General features: G+C 38.4%; 1 pseudogene; it reads left to right on the forward strand.

Annotated features, from left to right (window-relative positions):
- Positions 1–6872: 6872 nt before the first annotated feature.
- Positions 6873–8477, forward strand: LOC111172735 (exosome complex component RRP43 pseudogene; annotated as a pseudogene).
- The last annotated feature ends 4428 nt before the right edge of the window (positions 8478–12905 follow it).

Raw genomic sequence — 12905 nt, forward strand, 5'->3', positions numbered from 1 at the left:
AAGATACCAAAAGACAATCAAGTCCATGCCAGTTAAAGTTTCATAACAGAATAATGATAGAGTCTTTCTAAAGTTGAAATGTAAATCAATGAACAAAATATTGTTTTAGAACAATTCAAATTATACTAAAAAGTTTCAGAAACATCTTAATTGGGTAATGTGAACTTTGTGTGCCTATACTGATCCAATAGAAATATCCCTTAACTTAGGTTCTTCCCAAGAAACAGCCTTCTGAGAAACGTTTGTGGCCAGGTAGTTTAGTTTGGAAAATTCCCTCCAGGGAGGAACTGGGGATGGGGCCTGGAGAAAGCAAAGCAGGAAAGGAGGAGGGAAAGTATCATTGAGTGGACTACCGCTGTAGAATTGGGGCTCAGTGTTTTGGAGAACCTGCAAAAACCATGTAGAATTCACCAAAGAATTTTCCACCTGAGTCCAGTGTAGAGGAGAGTATTTCTTCATGGCTTTCACCCTCCAGTGGTCAATGGTCTCTTGAGGATATGAATGCCCAGCCTTTTACTTTGAGGCTACAGGAAAGAAGCCCAGGGCAGAAAGCAAGAGAAACAGGATGCTTCTGAGGCCAGACACTATCAGGCCCCCGAGCTCCGCTGGACACCATAGCAATGGCACATACGTGCACCACTAGAGGCTGTGAGATAGGACACAACATCAGTAAGGTGTTTGCCTCCTTCAGATTTCATTGGCACAGTTTAAAGTCAACCTGGATAGCAACAGGTTTTTACAAAAGCCTAGTTTTTTGTTTGTTTTTGCTGCTTGTTTGTTCGTTTGTTTTCAGAGAGATCTGCTCTAAAGTTTTCACTGGATTTAGGTAAACAGATTCATGGAACCCTAGATCAGACATTATCTTGGAAGACTTCCACTCAAAGCATATGCTTTTCTATAGTAAGAAAGAGAGGCTCGTAGATGTTTTAATAAAACAGGACCCAGAGGAGCAAGAGACCTAAGTCTTTCCTTTCCTAATTCAGAGCTTTCTGTCCTTTATTGCACAACTGAGATGCGCTCATTTGTTCCTCAACAAACATTGCATGCCTTCTAAGTACATGTAGGCACTATGCTAGATGCTGGGGCACAATGGTTAAAAACTAGACATGGTCCCTAAAATGAAAATAAGACATACAAAGAGATAGACACAGAGATAGAGATGGGGGTGGGGGGAGAGAGGGAGAGGAGGAGGGTAGGCAAACTTATAGTTACAAACCAGATTAAGTGCTTTGAAGAAAAAACCCTATGGTGCTTATTCGTGACCCCAAAATGTAATAACCACTGATCAAGCCTCACTTACTTGATTGCATTCCTGTTTCTGTTTATCTGTCTCAAGTCAGAATGGTGTCATTAGATTTTTTTTTTTTTTTTTTTAGTATACACGACTATTAACAGAGTCAATAAAGAAACGTTAATTCAGTCTCGCCTCAGGACACGTAGAGAACAATTTTGTTTTATTTTTATTTTCCTCCATCTTGAATCATTCTCTTTCCTCAGCTTTCATAACATGAGACTTTCTTCTTTTCCTCCCACCTTCCTGACCATTGGTTTGGTTTTTTGATGTTACCTTTTTCTCATACTTTAAACATTGCAATTTCCCGGGAAGACTGTGTCCCTCTTTTCTTCTCCATCTTATCTCTCCTTAGGCAACATTGTCCGTGGTCCATGGGTTTGAACGCCAATTATGGTTGTGCACACAAAAGCACACAAAAGCTGTACGGTTGTACATCAATGGTCTAGACCTCTCCTCTGAGCTTCAGGCCTGTAGCCCTCTGCTCTTTGGATATTTTCACTCGGATATTTCAAAGTCAATAACTCAAAACCAAACATGTGGTTTTCCTTTAATCCTGGCCCTCTTCCTCAGCACCTCTGCCTTTCCCCACTGAGCACCAATGGCACATCCAGTAACCCAGGGACATTTTTGTAAAATGCCCTCTCTCCAAAGCTTCTATATCCATTGCATTACAAATAAATATGTAGTGACTCCTTTCTGCTTTCTTCTTTTCTCCCACCATCATCCCAATCCAAACTCTCATCTCTTCTTTCTGGATTATTTCAGGAACCTCCCATGAAAGGTACCCATGTACAGTCAATGTGGTTTTCCATACTGCAGCCAGAATATCCCTTTCAAAATACAAATTCTGGCCATACTGTTCCCTTTTCCCCCCTCTCCTGATTAAAATGCGTGTGGTGTCCCATTGCCCTTAGTGTGAAAGCTCAAATTTCAACACATAGCCTGATCTCTTCCTGCTTTCTGTATTTCACCTTCTTCATTGCCACACTGGGTCTTCCCTCCGTGGAGTGTTCCTCCTTTTTCCTTTCTCCCGTCCCACAGCTTCCTTCATGCAAGAACACCTGCTGTTCTTTCAGATCTCAGTTCAGTCCTGACTGCAGGCAGGAAGTAGTTCCTGACTTTCCTAATTAGGCAACAGTCTCCTAGCACCTTCTTCTCCTTTAAAGCACTTATACTGTGGCAGTTTCATAGTTATCTCTGTAATCCTTTGCAGAATGCTGTCCCCTCTAGAATGCAGGCTCTGTATGTAGGGGTCTCTCTCTGTCACGCACGCACACTTGTGCACGTGTGTGCGCACGCACACACAAACCCCACAGGCACTTTTCTCACCTTTAGAGCTTTAGTTTCTAGAACAGTGTCAGCCCCAGAATAGAATCTCAAATACTTACTTGAAGTAATAAATGGTATCCAGACTGAGTTCGAATGTGAATTTTATATCAGTTTGTTTTCCTTAAGATTATATGAACCTACATGAACTAGATTTTGTTCAAAGTATATATATAGATAAGCGGAAGATGGCGGTATATGCATTTAATTCACCCACAAAAATAAATGAATATTTCCTAATATAAATCAAAAATTGGTTTTTCTATCCCAGTCTTAATCAATACTTTTAAAGTTAGGTTTTTAAAATTCCATCATAAATGCAGATATTCCTAGTACCACATATTGAGGCTAAGAATATACTCAACTTTATTTAATGAGATTTGGTCATATTCCAGCCAAAACAAATGTTCTCTCCTTCTACCACATAGAAGACATAATGCGTGGATCTTAGAAATCCGTCACAAATGTCAATATGAATACCTGAACTTCATATCTTTGGGAAAAGGCCAAATCTCTCTAACAGCTTCTGGTTTCAACATTCTTCACTCGCCCTTAAGAGCAAGAAAGGTAGACACATGTTTGGAAGATTTAGCGACATTATTTACTTTCCATTTAAATGTACAGTACAATGGTCACTAGATGCCAGAAGCCATGATTATCGAAGACTGAAGTTCTGGCTTTTGCACACTTACAGAACTGGAGGAGGAAAAGTGAGGGAAGAGAAGTGAAGAGGAAAGAAGGGAAATTTTTAAAAAGAAGGTAATGAACAACACGGAAGAGATTTTAATCCATTAGCAGCATCCTGATGATAACATTTGACAAGGCTCCACTCCAAAGATCAAGACCTATCTCCCGAGGAAGGGAAAGAATATGAGCACCCCCTGGATACTGAGAATCTTTTATTTTCACAGAGCCCATCCACAAGTGACACTTCCTTTCAGTTTATGATGAGGGTTGCAGTTGTGCTCCTGAAATGATCATACTCTTATAAGCATCAAATCAAAAGAAAGAAATACAGGGAGGAGGAAAACACACCTTATTTTTTAAAAAATCCACATACACCTAAAATACATACCTCAAAAAACATAGCTTTCTTCCTAGCTTTTCTTTTTCAAAATTTCAAAGGCAGGACAAATGCCCGTAACAATAGGGAAGGGTTAGAAAAACTACAATATAAATATGTATTTTGTGGTCTTTGCTAAAACCTGCATTTGAAGTTATACTTCATGGTGGCTGCTTTAGAAATGTCGATGCCAGGACAAACTCAAACTTTCCATAATTTGATCTGTTGCCCAAGACTGATGTGGCACTCGTGTAACTGTTTTATTTCTCTTTTAAAAAACTATTGCTGATTGCTTCTACAATTTAAAGAATTCCAAATATGAATGAATATTTAGTACACTTTTGAGCGATCAGTGCAAAAAAATATGAAGGAATTTAAAACAAACAAATGGCCTTTTCCCAACACTGAGAAGAAGCCTCTGGAATTATCCTTAACATATAAACATCAGTAGAAATATCTAGGAAAGTTACTCCTCTTTTTCTCCTTAAGCTGAAGTGAAGATATTCAGTAACCATTTTAAAAATACCCAAGCATGTTGATTGACTTCCTCTACCAATTAAATTTATTAGCTAATTGCTCAGTGTTCCACCCATTTTTTTTCTAGGACATGAGCTTTCAACTAAATCAAGGAACTATTAAAAAGAAAAGTGAAAATATGACAGTAAGTACTTAGTAAGTACTTAATACAGGTCGACTAGCTACAGTTTTACCTAATGTGTGTTCAATACGTATTTAATGTTTTTTCAAAGTTGCATTTTACACTATTTAATGAAGCTATACCTGGATGACTAAACTGATATTTACCTCGAGGTGAAAGTCCAAATTAGACCCACAGTAAAGGAGAGTAAACAGCATCATTGATGCCACCTGATCTACAGGAAACACACCTCTCTTCTTTTGCTGCTATGTCATTTTGAGTCTAATTACACAGATTTCCCACAGATTAGTAGTCACACACACACACAGTCTTTAGGAAGCTTACAGTCTATTTCAAAGGAATCAATGACTAGAGTGGAAATATTTTCCTCTGTGAATCTACATGTCCTATATAGTTGGAAGTAGATATTTATTCTAGTTTTCAGTTCCCAGAATTGACTTACTTTCCTTGTAGGGGTAAAAATACATGGTTTAGTGGCTTCTGCATGCACACACACACACCACACACACTTCTGTCACTTACAAGAGAGATACTCTCTGGAGCCTGGAATTCTCCCTTCAGCAACGTACATTTAACCTCCATTTAGGTCAATGAGAACTACAGGCAGGTACGAGGGCCTGGGGAGTAGGAATTTTTAGCAGGTAATTGTTACTGAGACAGAGTGTAGAGAGCACCTCACAGAAGAATCAGAGGTGAATTCACCTTAAATCTTTGCTTTGAGCCAAGAATAAGCTAAAACCTAACGTATTCTTTCAAAAAATCTTACTTTATAATACTCAGAACAAAGTAAGTTTCCATGAGTCCTCTGTTTCTCATTTCAACCCAGTATACTTTGTATTGTTACATTCAAGAAAAAAATAAATAAATTAACTACTGTGGGCCAATCAATTTTTTGGAAATTCTCCATTAATCTAAAAAAGTACTTTCTCTCAATACATATGTTCAAAGCACTCTCAGATCAAGTGGTTTAAAAAGAACTCTACATTTCTGGATCTCACCTAATTTTGCATTAAAAATGTAATACATTTGCAAAATCAGGGAGTAAAGAAAAGTCTTACTAAACATTGGTTGCAACCAGTAGTTTCCAGAGCTAGTTATGGATAAAATAAACCGAGTAAGGCCCTTTCCGAGGGAATGGTGAGGCATGTCACAAAATAGTAACAAGAATTGCTTAGGTATTTCATTTATCATTTTATTTATTCAGTTATTCAACTATACTTATTGAGTACTTACTGTGTTTCAGGCAACGTACAAGGTGCTAGGGATAGAGTGATGAGCAAAATGATGTCTTCGCTGAGCTTAGATTTTAGCAGGAGAGACAAGTATTAAATAAATACGACACAAATAGTTGTGGGGGGATGATATTTTGAAATGTTAACTCATATTTTCTATGTAGTTTCATGGGGCTTTTGGACCTTCCTGATTTAATTAACACCTTCTACGATTTCTACCTCTAGGAAAGGATGCCACAACTTAAATAAATAAATAAATAAATAAACCAAACAAGTCTTAGCTTGGTCCTCAGGAAGAAGCAGGAAAAGAAAACTCAGGTAATAGAAAATGTATGAATTAATGAATTAGGACCATGATTGTGCTCTATGCTGAGAGTACAGTTTCTGGGAGGATCATACTTTGAAAGCTAAGAAAGACTTCCAGCTCCCTGCTTCCTCCTCCATCTGGTCAGGCTGCAAATGAGGAAAGAACAGAAATCCTAGACTGGGTTGGGAATCCAGTGTGGAGAGACCATTGCCCCCTCCATGTGGAGTCTGAGATGCTGGCAGAGGGCAGGCTGCAAGGTGAGTTGAGGCAGGTGGACCTGAGTTGGTTCAGAGAGCTTTTTGCATCTCACGACAGAATACTTCCCTTGTGCCAAAAAGATGGCAAAGGGCCTCTCAGAGATTCCTGTGTCCCAGTGGACCACTGGCCTAGAAATCTTTTGCTCAGGGATCCAAGAGGTTCTTGGGAAAGAAGGAAGACAGAGAAAGCCACCAGACCTGAATGAGTTCGGCAGGTAGGACTCAAGATGTCTCTGTGAACTGGGCATTGAAGGCCAGGTCACCAGACAACTCAGAGGTTCTCCTCCTGGCCGTGACCCTGATTCTCAGGGCCCTTGTCTGAAGCCTTGGTTCTGTGTAAGCCCCTTGGGACTTAGATGCAATTCTGCTAAAGATTATTGTTGCCCCACATTCCCTCCCCTCGTGCATCCTCCTCCCCACCCACCTAGAGTCAGCCAATGACACTGGGACATGGGCCTTTTTCTTTTCTTGGGGACCCACCCATTCTAAACTCTCAATGTTTATTTTCCAACTTTCTTCATGCCCCCAGCCCAAGGAAGTTTTATCTAATGAGCAAGAGGACATCTTGATTCTTTACTTACTGGGTAGTTTTCCAAATATTTTGCCCATGCCTTCAGTTCTTTTGACTTTCCCCAAAGAGCAGGGTCTTGAAACCTGAAAGCTAAGACTTTACTTGTTTTCACTTTGCATTTTGATGTGTTATCTCTTCCCTGAATTTTCTGGAAAGGACCAAAGTGTTCAAAGAAAGGGGAAAGTATCAGTTAATTTTTTAATACTTTAACCCTCCTCATAATTTTTTATGTACAGTGTAATAAGCCATGAATAAAATTGTGAATTAATGGAGAGTTTAAAATACGGTGAAGCAAACTCAATGTGTGAAAGAATTGTAAGGAATGAGAGAAGGAACAGAAAAAGAAAATAAAGAAAGTGTGTATTTTTGTTCAAATATGTGTGTTGGACCCGCGGGTGGAAGATGGCATCTGGGTTCAAAACTGTGGAACCTCTGGAGTATTACAGGAGATTTTTGAAAGTTGAACTGCCGTCCTGATGGAAGAGAACTTGGTGAATTGAGAACCACAACTGTCAGCGTAGGTTCAATTGGTACTGCAGGTGGTTCTTCTGTAGTGAAGCTGGGAAATACTACAGTAATTTGTGGAATTAAAGTGGAATTTGGAGCACCACCAACAGATGCCCCTGATAAAGGATACGTTGTTCCTAATTTGGATCTATCACCTCTGTGTTCCTGGAGATTTCTGTCTGGACCTCCTGGAGAAGAGGCCCAAGTGGCCAGCCAGTTCATTACAGGTATCATTGAAAATTCACAGATAATTCAGAAAGAGGACTTATGTATCTCTCCAGGAAAGCTTGCTTGGGTTCTATACTGTGCTCTCATTTGCCTCAACCATGATGGAAACATTTTGGATGCTTGTACCTTTGCTTTGTTAGCAGCTTTAAAAAATGTACAGTGGCCTGAAGTTACTATAAGTGAAGAAACTGCTGTAGCAGAAGTTCATTTAAAGAAGAGAAGTTATTTGAGTATTAGAACTCATCGGTTGCAATTTCCTTTGCTGTGTTTGATGACACTCTGCTTATAGTTGACCCTACTGAAAAGGAGGAACATCTGGCAACTGCAACCTTAACAGTAGTAATGCACGAGGAAGGTAAGCTATGTTGTCTTCACAAACCAGGTGGAAGTGGACTGACTGGAACTAAACTTCAAGACTGTATGAGCCAAGCAGTTATAAGACACAAAGAAGTAAAAAAACTGATGGATGAAGTATCTGAGGGTATGAAACCCAAATAAACAACCACCACGTTTTCAAAACAGATTTGTAAAAGCTGTATTTGTCACACTGTGCACAAACCTTTTATACTAAAATAAATATCAAACTACATTCTTCTGAAAAAAACAAAAAAGTGTGTGTCGGTGAGGTCTGCATGCTTTGATATGACACTGAATAAATAGAATTGGTAGTATACACCATGATGTTATTTGAGATAGATCTTAGTGTTTGAAGAAAGACATGAAAAAAATCATGGAAGTGCTCTGTTGTGACATCAGATTAAATGAAACAATTATAATAATAGGTAAATAAACTTCTAAGCACTGAGATTTTAAGTTGCACATCAATTTTTCAAATCACTATAAAAAAAAACCCTACATTTTAATTGCATTTAGCAAAATTGCTGAATCCCAAAACAGGCACTGTCACTTCTAAAATCTTCTAAAAACTCCCACAGAGAAAAATACCCAACCTGTCCCAATTCTAATCTTCTCCCAGCGACCTCTCTCCCAAACTCACTTAGTGTTTTGGTCACAGGGTATAGATGAAGAGATAGTATGAACAGAGCCAATAATGTTTCACTCATTTTCATTTTATCAAGTTCACTAGTTTTTAAGGTAGCTACAGAAACAGAAGGCCCAACAAGAAAACACCAGAGACTCCTGCTAACTGTCCCTTGATAAACATAACTCATCGAAAATATGTGTGAATAGATGACATTTAAAAAGGCAAAATCTTGACTATTCTTAGCTGACAAATTCTTTGGAAGCTTCTTAAAGGAATAAGCTGGCAATGCTCTCACATTTCAATTTTAAAATGAAAGGAATCTATGAACTTTCCTTCTTTAGCAACAAACTCCCTTAACCCCTTGCCCCACTCCCATAAAGAAAAAAAAAACACAAAAAAACAGAATAGGTTAAGATCCTTAGTATACATACTCCCCTTTTTGCCTAGATCCAGGTATAACCTGGAATCTGGATTTATCCTTCATACCTCATTAGTCAAGTTTAACACTTTTATTTTCCTCTTTAGTTTAGATTGCATTTTCTCACGATTGAAAATGGATAGCTGTGGCTTGGAAATGGGAAACTACACCATCTACGAACTAGAGCAAAGTTGAAGACAACTCTAAATTTTTTGAAAATATTTTTGGTAATTCCATGATCTTTCCTGACAATTGGTTACTCTACCCTCACTGAAGCCTGTGGTATAAAGTTACACACCCAAAGTTTATGGTACAACAAAGTACAGCTTCAGAGCTAGTAGTAGCATTTTTTTTTCTTTTCTTTTTTTAATTGAATGGTCTTTCCAAGCAAGTCTAATTAGCTAACAGTGTTATAGCTCTGGAGTACTGAGTTCATTAAAGACATTCGGAGTACTGGTCCTGCAAAGCTTAGCTGCATGTGGCTATTGGATCACATATCTACTTTTCTGCCATGTAAGAAGAAAACATCTCAGAATATAACTATTAGTTGGCTTTGTGGTGTTGGGTTAGTGTGCCAGTCTGAGGTTAGAGCAGAGATGGGATCCCAAGCCCTGGGCTTTGTATTATATAGTATTGTATTTTTGATGTTGTACTTAAGGGTCAATTACTGTTTCCATTATAAACCCTGTTTTTCAAGGGTTTATAGCTCACCAATTTTCATTTTGGTATGCAAGCTGCATGAATACACAGGTTTCAAAAATAGCTTAAATTGAGCAGTGCCATTTTTAGATATAAAGCAGTAAAATATACTTTTCATTGGTTTCAGTTTGTTTTGGAAGTTTCCAATCTAAAAGTTTATTCTATCTTAAAATGCAAAAATGCGTGTTCTTTTTCATTCATTTTCATAACAACTTTGATGGTAAAAGGAAGCCAGAGTGGATATAAATGACACTTCAAGGAGGAAAACAATTTAAAAATCTTTTCTGTGTGAAGATTTGTGGGTAAACGTCATTCCAGTCAATGTTCTGAAAAATCAATAAGCTAATCAATCAATATTCCCTGAGCATGAGCACTATTTCATGCCACTGTTGTGACAGGTACTGTGAGAAATGAAACAGCTCCCTGCCCACAATGTGTTTGAAATTCTAGTTAGAGAGAAATACAAAGACAGTAATATTAAGTATCAATATAACAGCAACATACATGGAAGCATTTAAGTGATAAATCATGTGGCCAAGAATTTAAGAGGCAAAAGCAAAGCAATTCACAGAGTTGTGCAACTTACTGATGCCTTGCAAAAAGAACAAGAAATTCCAATGTATGGTAATTGCCCAGATATGGAAATTTACCCATCTAGGGTCATGCGGTCTTAAAAACTCTTTCCCTGACCATCAGAATTAGAATATCCCTACTTAAGGGCAAAGTTGTTTTCTCTGCCATACTGAATGTTTCCAAATCATAAAAGCAAATTTTCTCTTGCATTAATTTAAACTAAACTTCTTGAAATGGTCCTCCACACAAGCTATTTTCACTCTGTCACCCTACTCTCACTCCCCAACCTATTCCAGTCTGGTTTCCAGCAGCACTACACAGCTCATACTACTTTTGCCAAAGTTACCAATGACCTCCTGTTGCTGCTGCCAGTGAAGAAGGCTTTGCTTTTCTCTTTCACCTAAATTTATCTCGATTTAGAAGAAGGATACAGTTTTCTATCTTTTGTCTCATAATGACGTTTGTCACTTCTTGTTCTACCCAGCATCCATTCCCCTCCCCTTGCGATGGGCACCTCTCTTTCTCTTTCAGGGACTGCCCCATTGGTGTGGAGTTTTGGTGGGAGATAATGGTTGCTTCCCATCAAGGAAGCTGAAGGGCCAGAACCTCCTTCTCTTTTCCCCAGCTCGGGAAATAGTGCTGTAGGCAGGACTCAGCCAACTACACACTTTCTCCTGGGACTTTAATGCCTGATCAAGTCAGGGTGTAGGGATGATTAGACATCATATTCATGTACTGGCAGTGACAGAAGACCCCACGATTCATACTGCATCACACTTGTTATAGTTCATTCTATGCAGCTCCCCAGATCTCATTTTGTTTTCCAAAACTAGTTCTCCATTTTCTCTTCATTTCTGTTATCTCCAGATAGTCTTCAAGTAAATTTAAATTTTGCTTAAAATAGAAAGTCAGCCTCTGCTGCTTATAAACAGAGTGTTAATAGATATAATTTCCAATGTTTGGCTCTTCTTTATAGCTTTTGCAGATTCATTTTCCACTGTCTATTCTTTATATGTTGCAGTTCTTCCGGACACTTTTTAATGTCCCTTCTCATTTCACCCTCTGTTACCTACATAGGTTATTTTAACTACTTCCCTGACTTCAACTATTACCCACATGCTAATGACTTCTAAATCTAGCTAGTCATTCCAAATCTCTCCTCCGACCCTCATATTTCTTTATTCATGCCATTTGTTTTTTCATTTATTCTATAAATAACTTCTACGGTGAGGCATATATATGACAGGCAATGGAGAAACAAAGCAATGTAGTTTTCCATTTAATGATGGTTAGTCTAGTGGATTCCATAATCTTGTGAAATGCGTAATTCCATAAACTTTAACCTAATGGATGTCATAGTCTAGTGGATTCCATAGATGCTATGTAATATTCAACAACTCCACTTGGATATCTCAAAAATAGTGAATTCATCATTTTTCCCTGACATCTGTACTCAAACATTTCTCCTACCGGGATCCCTATTTCAATGAAAGTACTCAACTGCTTATACCAGGAACCTGAGCATTACACTCATTTTTCCTCTTCACTCCGTCCCCACCTCCGCACCAATTATTAAAGCTTGTTCATTCAGCGGTCTCAATATCTCTAGAATGTGTCCACTGTCTGTCATCACTTTTGCTGCTGCCTTATCTATATAGGCCTCCATTCCGTTTTTCTAGGATCAACACAACACTAGTCTTGGTTTTTATGTCCAAACTGCAGCCAGAGTGAACTTGACAAAATTCAAGCCTATTTGTGATGATATTTTAGTTAAAACCCTTTGAAGACTCCATAATAATCTCAAAATAAAATGTAAGCTCTTTTCAAATCCCTTCCTTGTTACATTTCCAACCCCTCACTCATTGGCCTACAAACTTCTCACACTAGCTACTGAAATTCTCTCACAGCAGCAAATGGATTGTGCTCTCTCTCTCGACTCTCCTTCTACTTGGCATATCTTCCCAGTTTCATATGAATTCCAACCAGGCCAGCTCCACTCATTGCTTAGGTAATTTCTCTCTCCCTCTGAAGGCTCACTCTTCCTAAAAGACTGGGTTATGCCCATTTTTACAAGTTCTTAAAACATCTTGTTTTCTCCACATCCTAACATTCATTACTCTGTATCATTAATTACCATGTTTTACGGGTAGATTTCACTAGAATGCAAGGCATTTGAAGGTAGAAATCATATCTCTTTCTACATTGCTTTACCCATAGCACACGGCAGATGATCCATAAGCATTAGCTAAACAAATGAATCTTAACATTGCATTATCAAAAACTCAATATCAAACTGTAAAAAAATATTTTGCTTTCGTCCAAGCTTTAAATACACTGGACTGATCTGACCATTGACAGAGTCATCTATCTGAAAAGTAGGGTACTTATGTTTATATGCTGTGATCTGTTGCATCAGTTATCAGATGATGAAACAACAACAGGTTCCAGATGTGTCCCCCAATCATACCTCAGCTGTACCACGCAACACACTATCAATACTTTATTTGCTTTGCAATTAGTATGCTTCTGAAAATATTTTAGAATCCACTAGGATTGGCTACTTAAGGATTACAGAAATCCAGGACCCCAGATACGTAATTACATCCTCATAAGGATCCTAAGAACCTATTTTTTTTCCATTCCCACTTCCTTATCCTTTTCTTTCTTAACCTTCTTCAAAGGTAAAGAAAAGTGGTCCTGAGAAGAGATCTAGGGTGAGAGAATGTTCTCCCTCACGTATACATAAAAGATCATTAAGATCTGAAGCTATCTGAGGCCTAAAGCATA

The sequence above is a fragment of the Delphinapterus leucas genome, chromosome 8 (genome assembly GCF_059928025.1).
Source record: "Delphinapterus leucas isolate spDelLeu-1000000601 "Yukka" chromosome 8, BTC_Dleu_Yukka2, whole genome shotgun sequence".
Classification (NCBI taxonomy): domain Eukaryota; kingdom Metazoa; phylum Chordata; class Mammalia; order Artiodactyla; family Monodontidae; genus Delphinapterus; species Delphinapterus leucas.